The sequence below is a fragment of the Miniopterus schreibersii genome, assembly GCF_964146895.1.
Source record: "Miniopterus schreibersii genome assembly, chromosome: 8".
In the NCBI taxonomy this organism is placed as follows: Eukaryota; Metazoa; Chordata; class Mammalia; order Chiroptera; family Miniopteridae; genus Miniopterus; species Miniopterus schreibersii.
The window spans coordinates 70011078-70027748 of NC_138109.1; the positions used below are offsets into that span (position 1 = coordinate 70011078).

The following is a 16671-nucleotide window of genomic DNA, read 5'->3' on the forward strand; positions in this document are numbered from 1 at the left end:
TGCAGTGTTATTTATGTTTAGCACGTCACAGCGTGGGTAGGTACATTTCAAGTGCTCGTTGGCCACACGTGGCTGGTGGGTGCCACACTGAACAGCGTGGCTGTAGAATGTCCATCCACAGAACTAACTTATCCTAAGAGAACGTGCGAGGGAATGTTTCTGATTGGGTTAGTCCAGGGATTCTCAGTATTGCTTCTGCTTGGTACTGTGTATGCCCATCCTTTGCTATTATTTGTTTGTTTATTTTTTTATTTTTTATTTTTTTTAAGAGAGAGAAAGGAAGAGAGAAAGAGGTCGATTTGTTGTTGCACTTATCTATGGATTCATTGGTTTATTCTTGTCTGTGCCCTGACAGGGGGTCCAACAGGCAACCTTGGTGTATCGGAACCATGTTCTAACCAACTGAGCTACCTGGCCAGGGCCTTATTTGTTTTGTTTTTAATGTTTATAGTAATTTTCCATTCTCTTGTTTTGGTTTATTTCCTTATTGAAAACCCATCTACCCTAAAATATCTGGTCAATCATCAAAAGCTGAAAACAATCTCTGGCTATTAGAATTATAAAGCCCAACTCAGTAACTTCATTGATGGAATTTAGGGCATTATCTCTCAGATGAATCCCGAATGTGATTTTCTTCAAGAAGCAAATCTCACTATTTAGGCAAACACATCCATGAGCTTACAAGCCATCACCTCAAAATTCTACACCAGCTTTTCTTTCCTCAAAAATAAAAATATTGTCTACCTAAAAGTATCCCTGTAGGGAAAGAACTTCTAGTATTACAGTGAACTGAAATTTAAAGGGTACATTTTAAGGTCATGATTTTTCAAGAATATGCAAATATAAAAGCTCCTCACCTGTCCCCTCCTCCCCAAGCCCTAACTCTAAAACCCTAGTCTCAGCGGTGAGAGGGCTTGGTACTCTGGAGATGAATATAGATGGCCCCAAAGTCCAGGGGGCTCCATCAGCTCCCTAGTGCACGGAGGGCCATCCTACCCTCCTCCTCTCCACCCCACACAGCAGTGTGCAGTAATCTGAGGGCCAGACCCACTTTATTTTGCTTATCCCAGGCTTCTCGGAGGTTTGTTGTAATCGTAGCTAGACAGCGCTGGCTAAAGTTGTCACAGTGGGAATGGGTTCCTTGGAGGTGAGGTTGAGCAGGAAGTTTCTAAGGGGGGTGCTAGGGGATGTCGTAAGCCACAGGGTGGCCAAGTCTAAGTCTGTGAGAACATCTGAAATCCAGTACTGAAGAGAACACCGATAAAATATGATGTACAAAGAGGTCAAGAGAGCCGTTCTAAGAGTTCCAGGCTACTGTTGAAATCAGAGAAGAAACTAGCAAAAGGATCCTAAAGTATTTCCTCCAGCCCTGGTGGTTTGTGCTGCTAGCCCTGGTATGTGAGTGGGTAAAGTTCACTCCAAGGGACAAGGCAGAGCACAGAGGGGCTCAGAATAGTGCACTGAACTGGGGGGCAAGACCCACCTCTGTGGCTGTTCTGGCCATGTCTGTTCTATTATTGATTATTCTACTGATCATTACTGTAGTTTCAACTCATGGAGATATGGTGAAGAGGGCAATTTTTGCACTGATGTTTGTGTCAGTCTCAGATTCAAGGCCATGAATGATCTATAGCTTAAAATGGGAAACATTTCTACGGCATCAGAATTTTTAATTCTTCAAAGCCTATCATAATACTTCTGGCAAAAACCCACCAAAAAATGGGTGGATCAGAATGGCTCTTTGGTGGTTTAAATGTAACTTCTAAAATAGCGCTGTGCATGTAAGTTCCCTTCTTTTGGCTTTGATATGAAAATAACTTGATACAGTTATTAGACAAATTGGGTCTGCATCCATCTGCCACAATAAACAGGGACACGACCTTTTTCTATGTTGTTGTCGTTTTATTATCAGACATTAGGAGTGACCTTAAGAAGTAAGTGCAATGGTTGCCTAATCATTGTGAGAAAGAGAAGTTCAGACTCAACTAGGCAAAAACTGAAATAATTGTATTTGGCAGGCATTTCCTAATGTTTAAGTGCACAATATTCAATTACCCCAACCACAGATAGCGCATTCAGCTACTTAGGGGTGCACTTTGCAGGTGACTCATCCAAGAAGGTCCCTTGGGGTGCAGTTATAAGTAGAATCAGACATTCCACTGACATAGGACTACGTTTATTTATGCTGGAGACAAGTGGATTGTAACATCTGCTCTTAACATTTAAGTCAAATTTTTCTCCTGATGTTTATTTTGTGCAGGGTTTTGAGTTCTCAAATATGTGTCTCAGTACTTGAGCACATTAAACATTTTTTAATTTGACTATCAGTGTCGGTTGTGCCCATACTTTTATCTGTAGCTCACCTGGATGAGTAAATAGGGGGACCCTCTGTAGAGGTAAGAATACAAAACAGGTTGCTAAGTTGTCATAGCTGAATGTCAACACTGCAGTCAGTCAGCACATCTGGAATCTAAAGCATTTGGCTTTCTTTTATCAACAACACAGAAAAAGGCACTTAAGCTCTCATTAGAGAATTCAAGTATGAATTCACTGCATTCTAATACTCCCCAAAGACTCAGGTGAGATATGACTTTGAGAGAGGCAGCCTAGAAATATTCACTCCACTTTTCCAGGTCAGAGATTCCATGCTGGCTGCCCAGTAAAATGTGCACCTGGGGTGCTTTAAAAATATCTATGCCCAAGTCTCACCCAGACCATTGGATCTAGAATTTTTAGAAAGGTTTCCTAGGGCCCTGAGCCTGTATTCTAGAACCTTGTTTCAAGTGTAGTTTATGGACCAGCAGCATTCGCGTCACCTTGGAGACTGTTGGAAACGACCTTGAGCCCCACTGCAGACCTGCTGAATCACAACCTGCATATTAACAAGGTTCTCCGGTGATTCTAACGCATTTGAAGGCTTGCAAACCACTTTTTAAAAGAAGGTTCTATAAGCTCACTGTTTGTACTGTCAGATTATCAGCAAGCAGCATGCCAGTAGAACTCCCTGCTGAAATGCTGTCGCTGAGCTCCAGCTTCATGATTTGCCTGAGGATCGGGACAGTCCATTTGTGTCAGTTACACAATTCTCATCAAAGACATTTCCCATTGTATACCCAACATTCCTTATGCAAGAATCCACGCAACAAAAGCCCTTTTACGTTTTAATGACAGAAAAGGCTCACGTCACCAGATGAGTTTAGTTACTCCTTTATATAAGTTTAAAGTCTGCAGATAATCTAATTCATGAAAGTCTTGGAAAACTATAGGTGCTCTGTATACACTGGCCTGGTGGTGCTCTTGCTTCATAAATTAAATCTTTGTGGTGGCCTCAGATTTATGCAGTCATTCCAACAATTATATAAACTATTTCATTTCTTTGGCCATGAATAATGGTCCGCAGGAATTTCGAGAGATGGCATCCTTGTTCAGTCACCAAAACACATCCCCAAGTAACCATGAGTGGGCTCACCTGGGGGCCCTGTGCTTTAGCGCCCATCTCTCTGCCACTCAACTGCAAACCAGGAGTGAGGGTGTCATTCTCCAAGTGGGGTCCTTGGTCCAGCAGCATCAGCTGGGAACTTGTTAGAAATATAAGTTCTCGGGTCACACCCAGACCTACCTAATCAGAAATCGGGGTGGGGTCCGGCAGATGTGTTTCCAGGAACTCTAGGTGATTCTGACATCAACTGGAATCTGAGACCCACTGGGAGCAGCAGGTGTGAGGTGGGCTCAGAAAATGTTCACTTCTAGCAATTTCCTAGGTGAAGCTAATCAGAGAACTTTGAAAAACGCTGATGAAGAGGAATGAGACAGGAAGCAGCAGAAACATTATTTTATTTAAAGCTATTTTAGAAGTCTTCAGTTCTGAGAATTTTAGTTCATTAAAAAAAAAAAAAAAACACCCTCAAAATTAAAGACAAAAAGGTTTTTTTTCTATTCTTAGGGTCAATGGCTGGTCCGAAGCTGCTGTTTTCCAGCCTCATTTGTGAAATTCTACCTCGGGTTTCTGAGGGCTAACATGCTAATATTATAATTTCACTAGAGGTGCTATCTCCTGAATTATCATTTAGCAAATGGACTATGGTGAATGGGGTATGAGATTCCATGAAAGGAAATGAGTTTGAGTGGAAATCATGGTAGCCAGTGGTCACCTTCCCAAAGGGTCTCTATATTCTCATGAGTGGAGACAGACACACAGCACAGATTCCCCAAAGGGACTGCAAAGTCAGCTCTGTCCCGTCTGGACATCTCAGTATCCAGGGCTCAGCCCCCACGAGCAAGTCCAGAGCCCTGTTCAGGCCTCTGTTAGCTGTGGGCAAAACAGGGCTTCCTGTTTTCAAGGCAATGTCTTAAAATGGCCCATGAAAGGTTTCTTGGATATAGCTAGTCCTGGCAAAGCAATATTTTCATGATTAAACTATAAATGAATCAGAAACATATGGAGTGAATTTCCCTTGGGTTTTGCAAAACGTACTTTGGACTTTATTCTGCCCAAAACATTTGAAAGATGGTTTCGAGTGTTTGTTGAACATGGCTTAGCTTTTCCCAGTTTCCTTTTTATGCTCTGGCAATTTAGGAATAGGACCACGATTTCTTAAAGTCCCTTTTTTTTTTTTTGTCTTAGCCTATGTTCCTGAGTTATCAGATCTCTATATAAATGCACAATTGCTTCATCTAAGGGTTTTAGTTGACTGAGTAGAGAGTCCTTTCCAGCTACCTTTGCAGCTCTTTCTCTCTTTTGGCTTCAGAACAGTTGGTGAGGTTTCTTTTTTATTTATAAAGGAAGGGTTTCACACTTGGGTTATTTCAGAGAATAGCAGCTCCCCTGTAGGTGAACTCTTTCCCACGTACCTATGGAGATGAAGCTAACTGTTCCTGCGGTTTCTAGCATTTGAACTCTGTGGGCAGAGGCGTCTGGATGGAGTGTCACAGCTCTAGAGAGCATCTTCCCTGTGGTCAGAAAGAATGCTCACCTTCTGGACATTGGAGGGGCATTTTAAAAAGAAACAAGGAGCCCAAGACGCCGATATAGGAGTTTTCCCCTACTATGTACCGTTGACGTGCTTTTGGATATAATAAACAGCTCTGGCACTTTTTAGACGCAACACCCTTTGACCCCAGGCACAGTGGAAATAACCCTCAATCCCAAAGTGTCAGGGGGGTATTTAATTTCTTAACCTATCAGAGAAATGAGTCTCAACAATACAGATTTGGGAAACTCAAAGAGAAACTTGGTAGCTTTAAAAAAAAGTTCAAAGATACTTGATATCCGAGGCGAAACGCAAAATGAGGACCACGTCTTTTTACGCCAGGCGATCCAAGCCGAACACACGGATGGCGTGCCGGTGCCTTCCTCGAGGAGCCAGCGCGCGTGGACACGCACCACAGCTACGTTCGCGGGGAGGAGGCCCATTCTTTTAAGTAACATGCATGGCATCCTAGGAAACTTCGACATGTTCAACGTTTGTTATTACACAGCACAGCATAACACAACGTAACATGCCAGTTTCTGCGGCTACCAAATAATTTGCCCCATCAAAAACAAAACAGAACAGAACAAAATCCAAAACCCCTACAGCCTGGGAGAGAAGAGCGGCGTTCCTGTGGGAGCGAAGAATTTAAACAAAAATAGGAAAGCAGGAAAATGCGTGCTATAAGGAGAGAACAAGATAGGGCATGGCTACCATTCATGCTTCTCTTCCTCCAAGGTCTCAAACCCTCAGGCATCTATCTCACTTTTGGTTGTACCCTCCAGGGTCACCCTGCCTGAGCCCCAATTCCTCGTTCTGTTGTTTGTAAGCAGGTTGTCCATGAGCAACTTCCTTTACTTGTTTGAGCTTCATTTTCATCTGTAAAATGGGCATAACAGTCCCTGTCTCCTAGGGTTGTGGTAAGGATTATGTGAGATTCCTTAGCAAGAGCCTCTCAACAGCGCCTGGAATACAGCGAGTGCTCAAAAAATCACAGCTGGCGTCTCTGTCCTGCAGCCCCAGTCCTTGTCCCCGCTGATCTTGCGGCTTACCCTCCCTGCCAACTTGGGCCCTCAGCCTTCCCAGTTCCACCAGTTCATCACCTTGGATCCCTTCCTCCTCTTGGTCGGTGGCCAAGTCCTGTTGATTCAACTTCCTAAGCCCTTTGAACTGACTGCCTCCCCCTGTTCTCCGTTGCTGTCACCTGCTCCAGCCCTGGTTCTGTCACAACAAATGCGTGTCACTGCATTAGAACATTCCAGGCCAGCAGACGGGGTTCGTGCCCGCTGTGTTCATGCCTTGGGCAAGGTCCTTAACTCTCCCAGCCTTAGTTTACCTCCCTGTGAAAGGAGATGCCGAGGGCACTCATGGTCACCCTGTTCTAGGAAGCCACCGTGAACTGAATGAGTGAACATGGAACCACGGCTCCTATGGGAAATACAGGCTTAGGTTCCTGCAGATCTCCTCTCACAATGTGTTCATCAACTGACCATTCATGCCTTGTCTTATGTGTGTCTCTGCGTAAAGACACCTTAGTTAGTGTATATTGTTGACTCATTAACCTTGGACCACAGCGCTCTAACACATGCCTGAATGAAGCTTATTGAACACGTATTTTCCGCATAAAGCACATGACAGGCTTCTGGTGCTTGGGAGCACTAGACAGCACTTCAGCACTACACCTGGGGAGGATTTTAAACAGCAAGATCACCAAGCAAAAGCAAAAAAAAAAAAAAAAAGTGAAAAACATGAGACTAAATAGACTGCAAAAAAATATTCTTGTTTACAGTATGAGAGCCGAAATAAGAGGCGGGTCCTTTTTGGGCCAGTCATGAACCTTAAAATCAGGGCTAAATGATACAGCCTCTAACACATTCCAAACTCATCAGTTTCTTTCCAAAGCCTCTTTCTAATAACCCAAACAAGCACACTTGACACTTGGCGAGAACACTGTATCCAAAGAGCTTGAAGGTTGGGCAAACTAATTTAGCTCAATAACACATTACACCCCCTGCCTCTGAACCGGGTCCTGGGTATAAGGGGAAAGCTAGCTGCTAAAAAGGGAGTGTGTCTCTGTTTACGATGAAAGTGCACCAGCAGGAGGATCAGGAGGCATGATTGTGAGGCCTGGGGAACTGACTCTTCCCTCTAGTTCATTGAAGGCATTCCTTATTTTGAATGAAAAATGACACAACAGGGTGCTTTGAAGTTAGTAAATGTGTGCTTCTTTGTTCCTCCCAATATAATTTTTTACCACCATCACTTGTTTTAAAAAGAAAATCAAAGTACATATCTTTGCTTGCGTGATATCCCCATGTTCCTGGTTTGGACCTAGCATCCAGGCTCGGCAGGGAGCTGGGGCGGCCCCTACCAGAGGGTGCAAATGGTCCACCAAAGGTGCAGCTGCAAGCGGGAGGGGGCCGAGGAAGGCAGCGAGCACGCCCACCCTTGTCAGTGCCCCCCTGAAAATCTGTTACCGTTCCTCTTTCATGCCTTTTCATGGCTATGAATCTAGTATAGCTGTCACTTTCCCTCTGTTTCTTGTATATGTGGGGACATCTTAACCTCAAGCTGAACCTCATATCTCTTTCTCTGAAATAAAAAATCTGAAATTTGGAAATAAAGTGATGTGTAAATATTACTTACAAATCACCTTTCTCTCTTCTCATGAATTTTGTTCCAGGAATAAATAAAGGTGTGTGTGCACATGTGTGTCCATGTGTGTGTATGTCAGGTAATCATGTCACTGAATGAGAACAGGGAGAGTTGGGGACTGTCTGAAGAACTGGTGGAAAGTATGCAGATCACAGCAGACGTGGCAGGAACGGGGATGATTGGATCAGTCCGCCGATTCCTTTACGAGACAGAATGTTGAAGGGAAGTGGGAAATTAGCCAATGAAATGCCATAATCCTTTTGACCTCAAAGGAGCATCTAATTCCAAACAAGAATAGCTGTCACCAGAGAGATGCAACTCTGCTAGGGTCAACCTGCTAGTTCTCTAACAGAACACCTAGGTGAAAGGAAAAAAACCCCACAAGATTCTCACTTTCCCTCTTCGTTGAAAGATGCCAGGACAACAAGCTTCTCTGGAATCTTGGGCCAGGTCTACCAGGCTACCCTCAATGGTGCCTCCCCACAGCAGTCCGGCAATATCATTTTCTTTTTCAGACCTGATAAATTCCTAAAACAAGACTATATACCTTTTAATGAGTTTTCTTAATAGACAGAAGTCATAGGCTAAATTGCGTTCCCCCAAAATTCTTATGTTGAAGCCCTAACCCTCAGTACCTTAAAATATGACTGCATTTAGAGAAAGGCCTATAAGAAGGTAATCAAAGTTTAATGAGGTTATATGGGTGGGGTCCTAATCCGATAGGACTGGCATCTTTATAAGAACAGGAAGAGACACCAGGGATGTACACATACAGAGGAAAGACCACGTGAGGACACAGTGAGAAGGTGGCCACCTGCAAGCCAGTGAAAGAGACCACAGGAGAAACCAACTCTGCAGACACCTTGATCTTGGACTTCCAGCCTCCAGAGCTGTGAGAAATAAATTCTTGTTGTTTAAGCCACACAGCTCATGGTGTTTTGTTATGGCAGCCCTAGTAGAAATCCCATTTCTAAGTAACATACACATTCTTTCTTGCCTTTTTTTGGGTCAAGTTTCTTTAATCCTATATAGTTATTAATACCTGTTTGATTGTTCCAGGTGGAGATCAAGTTCCTAACAGTGTCGAGGGTATACTCTAAGGTTCTGGTCATCTCTTCAGTTTTGACAGCATCTCATTTGTCCCTCTCAGTAACCCTGGGAGCAGGGCAGGAATTATTTTTATTATTTTCTAAATGAGGAAACAGACTCTGCTGAATGATTTACCCAGGGAATAAGACTGAATTTATAACTAAGACTTTCAATCCCACTCTCTCTGTTGTTTCTCCTTTCTGTTCCTTTTTCTTTCTCCTTAGTATTATATATAATAGATAATTCTAAGTTTAGGGTGATTTTACATTTCAAAATTTGCTTCTTTATTTCTGAATCATGTGTCTTATTTTTTTCTGTAATTCTGAGGGTTCTTTTTCTATTTCTCTTAATTTTAGACTTTGGCGTTGTCTTTGTGGTGGGTTTCTTAGAAGGCATTACACTATTTGTCACTCTGCCATTTGATGGCCAATCCCAGGGAGGTCTTTGGATTCAGGTAGTTTCCTTGAGAAGCCCAGGCTCTACCTAGAAGACCTTTTAGAAATCCCTTCTCTTAGCTGCTGCCCTATAACTGTGGATTCTGCATTTTACAGGAGGCTGAATGACTAGGGAATGCAAAAGTAAAGGCCTTTTGACATTTTTGCCCTTTAGGTTAATTATATGACTGTCTGACTTTATAATACAGCAGGTCCTCAAATTTGTCATTTAGTTCAATATTGTTTCATTATAATGTTGATGGTAGATACTTAACTCTTGTTTACATCAACTAGCTTATGGTAAAATTAGCTTTGTTATACATTGTTTTGCTTAAAGTCACAGAATCTATGGATGACATCAAATGAGGACATACTGTCTATGGTCAGGAGTTTCTCTATGGGAGCCATGAAATCCCCATGTTAGGAGACTACAGGAGAAAACAAGATGCAGTCCTTAGGAGGCTGGACAAGGTAGCAGATTCTGTGTTGGCTGAGGGGAAGCTTGGCACGGGGTAGTCACGATCACGCTGGCCCATCTGCGTGAGCTGGCCAGGTAGGTGAACACCTGTAGTCTAATCCCAGCAGATTCAGAGCCACGACTGAAGTAGGAAAAACCAAGCCTGCCAAATGAAAACTACTTCCATTGGAAGGTGTTTGAGGCTGTCTAGAGGCAAAGGCTACTCTGCCTCTGCTGAGCCAACCCCAGTGTGGTCCCCCAGCAGGGTCATCAGGATCAACACGATCAGGGGTTAAGGGAAGAGTGTCTGCAGACAAATATTCCTCACCTGCTGCCGCCACTGATGTCTGTGAGGCTGAAACCAGTTCAATGACCTCTTCTGTCCAAAACATAGAGACAAAGATGCCTCCTCAAAAAGAATCAACATGCTCATGACTTAATTTCTGAACATTTTGAAGATCACGAATGTTGATCTGAATTTGCACAACATATTCTTTACCCTCTGTATATTAAAAGGAAAACATGGCCAGGTTTTCCAAGTATTTTGTGGTCACTAGGTCCCATAAATAATAATAATAATAGCAGGTATGTTTCTTAGGTGCTGATTATGCCAGACGCTGTACTATGTGCTATTCTATTCATGCATTATTTTATTTACTTCCCATACAATCTATGAGGTTAGTACTGTTACTACCCAATTTTAAAGATTAAAAAAACAACCCTGAGCCTTAGAAAGGTCACGAAACTTGCCCCCAGTGTCACTCGCTGAATAGGTGTCAGAATGGAAATGCAAACTCAAGTCGGCCTGAACACAAAACATGTACGATTTTAACCAAAGTATCTACATTTCGCTGAGGACGGGATTTTCAAAAGTTGTCTTATTTCACACTTCTGACCAGTTGTCCCATAAACCATTGACCTATCCCAGAAATGGACATCCAAACAACTACGTTTCCCAGACTGTCCCTCAGATTGAGACGTAACACAAAAATCCTGTGCAAGACCCAAGTCTGGTTCTTGGGGTGGACAATATGGGCACCGCGACTTAGGCAGATTACCAAATTTCAGAGAGTGAGAGGGCACAGCAATGCCCTCCAAGCTATTCAGAGCACCTGTCAGGATCCTGCAGTGTATGGTGGTCATTCTGGTGCATCTCAGACCTCATTACAGTACTGAAGTGCAGAAATGCAGGCTTCCAGCAGGTTTCAACCGATGGAAATCTGGAGAAAAGGAAGTCACTGTGCTGATATTAATTCCTTAAGCTTCTTGAGAGGCTGCCATGGCCTGCAAAAGGGGCTCCACGACCGTTCTCTTCTATTTATCGTATCACACTATCTATATTTTGAATGTGGGCTTTACTTCCAAAGCTCATTATGCTACGCTTTTTGGCTTTGTGGTCATGGTTTACTTTTGTGTGTCCAGCATCAGAAGAGATGGGGGCAACGGGGCCACAGCAGAGAGACTTTTCCGTTCCCAACTGTGGCCCACGATCTCAAAGATTTAGGAACCGCTAATTCACGATCATTTTTACCCTGATCTCCAAATATCCTTTTGAGCGATAACTGTACCCCTCTACAGAATTGTTTATATTAGACACCCTGAGCTCATATAATCTGCTCCAGACTGGGAGTGAGGTGGGGAAGGAGTGACAGCCGCAAAAACTTGACTCTCTTTCTAGGCCTATTTCTAACATCAACATATTTTGTTTACAGCACCTCGTGTGGCCAAAAGAGAACAGCAACTAGAAATAAACTCCTGCAAACTAAAGCCTTGCCTATTTCTCAGGTTGTCTAGGAGTCCATGAAAAAAAGATCCATTGTAGCATTTCTTATTCACTCCCAGGAGGCTGTTATCAGCTCCCACATTGATTTTTATCTCCATGCCGAATTTTATCTCAAGATGCTACAGCCCGAGATGGGGTCCCTCCAAACCTATTCCTTTCTTTAATCCTTTCATTTTTCCAATTATCTTTTTTATTTTTTAATCATCGACAACTTCTCCCCATGCCCACCTCCTTCAAAATATCAATCGCTGATCTGAGTTTTCCTCTCCAGTCTCTCGAAGTCAGAAACTTCCCCAGGTTCCTAGGCTGCCAGCCTCGGTAGGAGTCCAGGGCTCCCAGCAAGTCTCCATGGCCGTGAGATTTGCAAGTGAATCGCCCTGATCTGAAAAACATTGCCAGTTCCCAATCCATCTCCTCTGACTTCTGGGCATCTGCTCGGCACCAGGGAGTCCCAGCATATCCTGGGAGCCTAGGCGAGGATTGTAAAAACAAAACTAATACTGGCAACTCCAAAAAGGGAAAATTCCCTAAACCGTTCAAGACATAAAGCCAGTACAAAATACAACTAACAAACACACAAAAGGCATTAGAATTATTTAAGAGTCAAATGCCTACCTTACAGATCCCCCGAGGCTCTCCGCTCTCACACGGAGCCTCCCCCCTGGCTGTTCTCTGGCTCTCCGGGAACTGAGCTTTCTTAGGCTGAGCAACAGTCTCCTCCAGTGTGGGCTCTGACATGCACATGCCACACACGCCCCTACAGCCCTTCAGTGCCAGGCAGCCCCTTCGCCTCCCTTCCCAGCCGGGCGGCCGTGCCAATGCCCTGGCTGCGCCCAGCTCCTACAGGGGGTGAAATGGGGCGGGCAGGGAGTCAGCAGCTCACCACGCATGGGGTGGCCACCCATCTAGGCAGGAAGGGCCCATCTTATCCGCCTCCTAACCTGAAACCCCCTCCACAGATGGTTTCTCCAGGCTCATTCAGCTCCCAGGACAAGTTGGCAGACTCCCGCTGGCGGGCGGTCCCCGCACGCGCCCCGCCCGCTCGGAGGCAGCGGCGCCCAGCCTGCGGGACGCGGCTCGCTGCTCACCTTCGCGAAGCCTCGGTTCCTAAAAGCCTGGCGGGAGTCTCCAAGGAGTCAGGCGGTTTACTGGATGTCGGAGGCAACCAGTTTCGGAAGCAGGGAACATTTTCGAAATGAAAGAGAAAGTAAGTCGATGGTCCCAAACCAGACCCCTGGTCTGCACTTGGCCCTCCGCAGACTCTTCAGACTCAGCCCGCCAGGCGCCCAGCTGTTCCAGCCTGGAGAGAATTCAGGGGAAACTGCAGCTGGAAGTCCCTGACTCAAGACCTGAGCTGCTCCTTCCTTCCCCCCTTCCCTCCTTCCCCCCTTCCCTCCTTCCTTCCTTCCTTCCTTTTTTTCTTGGGGCGTGGGGCGGGGGGGGGGGTTATTTGTTGAGCTTTTTAACATGCAGTTTGTCTCCTTCTGCAGGGAATTACTCAGTGAGCCTGTCACCTGATTCACAGCAGCTCCATTATATAATTCAAACTGTGCTATTTGAGTTCTGATCAGAAAGCCACACTCCCCTCCTCTCTCCCCCAGCAACCCCCCCCCCCCCCCCAGAGCGGAGGGAGAGGCAGAAAGCGAGACACTCAAAAAACCAAACAATGACAATTAGCCTTTCTCGAAACTTGGCGGGGGAGGCGCTACATTTTTGCGGTGTATTTTTATTTCCCTTTGATTTGATTCCTTTTGGGTCGAGAACCTCCTAAATGCCAGTTCTGAGCTAGCAGGGTTTTCTCAAGATGTAACATCTCGAGATGTAACTGTAGCGGTTTCTTGGTTTTCTTTTAGGGTGGCTGTCCAGAGGTTAGGTACATCTCTCAGTGAATTTTCAATGCTAGTTGGCATCAGCAATGGAAAAGCCTCACATGGATTTATAACACACGTGTAGCAAAATCTAACACACCGTTTATTGCTTTTGCCACACATTTAAGTTTCATAAATGCCAAAGGGATAGCCTGCGTGGAGGGGTCTTGAGCTCTGACCTCGATCCGCATAAACCTTCTACAACGACCTCAAACAAGCATAAGAGCCGACTGAAAACTGCATACTTGCTGTGCAAACACCTCTTAGAGGCCGAGCCCCAGCCTCTACTTTCAATCACACTGAAATCCCTAAAAGGCCAATCCATGGGGGTATTTTGAAGCCACCTTCTTGGGTGAAGGTAACAAGGATCATTTCAGTCTGTCCCAATTTCCCTTTCTCAGCTCAGTCACCTCTGTCCAAAAGATGTATACGGAAGGGCAAGCATGTTAAAACAGAATTGACCCATGAGTGGCAGGCTGTTGCAGAAACTTCGATGGCCTAAATGAGCATAACATTTAAAGCATCGTGTAAAAAACTCCAGCCTGTCCACTTGCCCCATGTGAGAGATGTGATGAACTATATGCAGAGGGGGCTCTGAGCTCCCAATTGCCCAGCCAGTGGAGCCTTGTGGCTGAATATGGAAAGTATTCGAAAAGGACTGTTAAAGTCTGGGGAACAAATGCGAATACTGATCAATCTTCTGGTTTTTCCCAGTCTGACCTCTTTTCTCTCTTCCGCATCCCCCATCCCCCATATCCACCAAAAGAAACTATCTGGTCCTTCCTGCCTGACTCCTGCACTGTAAGTGATATTAGATGCCATTGCTACATTAAACTGCGTGACATTAGACTGATACGGTGCCCTAAGAATACTTTGTAACTATCCACATATCCCCCGGAGGGATATGAGATCGTTACTATTCTCTTTATACAGGCCCAAGGAAGCCAGTGACACAGGCAGAAATTAGAAGTCAGCTCTCCTGAGCTCAGTGCTCTGTTTTGCAAAGGAAGACCCGGATACACATGAAAAAAGCATCAGTGTGTAAACCTGAATGGCAGAGGGATGACCATTTACATCTCTCCCCCCAGGTGTAGTAAATACAGTGAGTTGTGGCAGTTGCTATGGCAACTACTTTTTTAATGAGATAAAGATATATAGGAAGATATTCGAAAACATCAGGTGGTGAGACTTTCCCCAGTAATAGGAAGGGAAGCAATAATACAAAATGTAACTTCAGCCTGTGTAAAGTCATCAAATATCAATATTGCAAAGCTTGAATTTCCTAGACCAGCACTGTCCAATAGAAATATAATGTGAGCCACAAAATATAACTTTAAATTATATTTAAATTCTAATAGATGCATTAAAAAAAAACTGGTGAAATTAATTTTGATAGTATATTCTATTTAATCCAATATATCCAAAATATTTAAATAGATAATCAATACAAAAATTATTAACAAAGTATTTTGTATTATTTTCTTTATTTTATATCTCTGAAACCTACACTTTACACTGCATTTCAATTAGGAGTAGCTACATTTCATGTGCTCAATACCACACATGGCTAGTGACTATATTTGGTCATTTTTGGTGTGGAAATATTTCTTTGAGTATATTTGTCTATCTCTACTTGGAAGTTTTAGAAAAATAAGTTGCATTCATCTGATTCTAGCCTTATGGCATAATGCAAGTGGTGTTTTCCTGAGTGGAGCAAGAAAATATCAAATAAGCTTAGGATTAAAATGGTATTAAGGACTCAGTTGTTTTTTTCTATTTTGTTTCCACAACGCCACTAAATTAATGTCAATGTATGTACTAAGGGATTAATACATATTTGTTTAAATAAAATGAGGAACTTAATGCTTCATGTAATAAACACATAGCTCCAGCCACATAAACCCCATGTTAGCCTCAGTGTAAAAGGAACAATTACCGGTGGGTGCGGGGTTTCTGAAAACTCTGGAGCCTGGGACGGCCTCGGGCTTGGAGGAGGGGCTGAGCCAGGAGACCTGGCTCAGGACTAGGAGAAGAGCAGGGTCTTGGGAAAGCTTGGAGGAGCCCTGTGGTCCTGAGGATCAGCCCCTGGCCACCCCCTGCTGGATTTACAATACACCACCCAGAGCGGGGCTGTCCCTGGGGGCAAGGTGCTTACCCCAGTGAGCCTCAGTTTCCTCCTCTGTGAAAAGGGGATGAGCATTTTGTGGGCTTTACATGAGGTCATGTCTATAAAGTGCTTGGCAGAGTGATTGGCCAATAATGTCTGTGTCGACTAATGAAAAATCGTATTCTTAGCATTAAGTATTGTTGGGTATTGCAAGACAACAATAGCGTTGGAGATGGGATTAGGGAGCTCGAGAGGGGTCGGCGCCTGTGTGACTCTCCTGCTGTCTCCCACCAACTTCTTTTGTTTCTTTCTAAAAAATATGTTTTTATTGATTTCAGAGAGAGAGGAAGGGAGAGGGAGAGAGAGAAACATCAATGATGAGAATCATCGAGCGGCTGCCCCCTGCACGCCCGCTACGGGGATCGAGCCCGCAACCCGGGCATGTGCCCCGACCGGGAATCGAGCCGAGACCTCCTGGCTCACGGGGCAATGCTCAACCACTGGGCTACACCGGCCGGGCTCACACCACCTTCTTTCTACTCAACCTGCCGGTGGCACATATGAAGATGGTGAATTTCTTGGACTTCCACAACCTTCGTTCTTGCCTTTCTTTTTCTTTCTTTCCTTTCCACCCTTCCCTTCTTCCCTCCTTCCTCTCTTTTTCTCTTCCTTTACATTTATTATTTTTAAAATGAGTTTATTTTGTCCCTTGCTTTTTTTGGCTGACAGAGGGCTCTTTGTATCGAGGTTTTCTTGCCAAAGCCATATTAAGCTCACCAGGTTGCCAAACTTAAACCACCCAGAGCTGCTTTCTCTCGGGAGCCTGCAAGGCCCCAAACGAGAAAGGTCAGAGGACTGTTGTTCAGAGCACAGGGGTCTGCGTCACGCAGAGCATCCCAGGAGGAAGGCAGAGCCCGGGAGGGGGAGATCTGCGGCCTCCGGCATAATCCAGAACAGAGCCGTTAGGGCCGCACTCCCTGCCAAGTCAACGCCACCGCCAATCTCAAAGGCTATTTTTCAAATTGCATTTTTGGCCAGCTCAGCTTTACTTTGGGGGAACAATAGAAAAAAAGCAGCTTCCCCGAGGGGTAGGCAGTTTAATTGCTTCCTTTACTCTCTCCAAAGCACCATGTGGAATTGACAGGATGATCTGCATCCAAACGGGGACCGAGGTCCAAGAAAGACACAAAAGGGGAGACAAGATACACAGTGGCCCCTATCTAGGGCGAGTGAACAAGGTGGAGGGAGACCTGGGGTTAAAGTCTGGTTCTGGCACCTTCTCGCCGGGGACAGGTCATCTTCCCTGTT

General features: G+C 44.6%; 1 protein-coding gene across 5 annotated transcripts in view; it reads right to left on the bottom strand.

Annotated features, from left to right (window-relative positions):
* Positions 1-16671, bottom strand: part of PHACTR1 (phosphatase and actin regulator 1) — a 458770-nt gene that overhangs the window by 247367 nt on the left and 194732 nt on the right. The window contains exon 1 of one of the 5 annotated variants that reach the window (XM_081143831.1): positions 12004-12331. The exons of the other annotated variants lie outside the window; for them this stretch is intronic. The gene's annotated coding sequence lies outside the window, so the exon portion shown is untranslated. Of the gene's footprint in view, positions 1-12003; positions 12332-16671 lie in introns of those variants that run through there. 5 annotated transcript variants of the gene reach the window in all.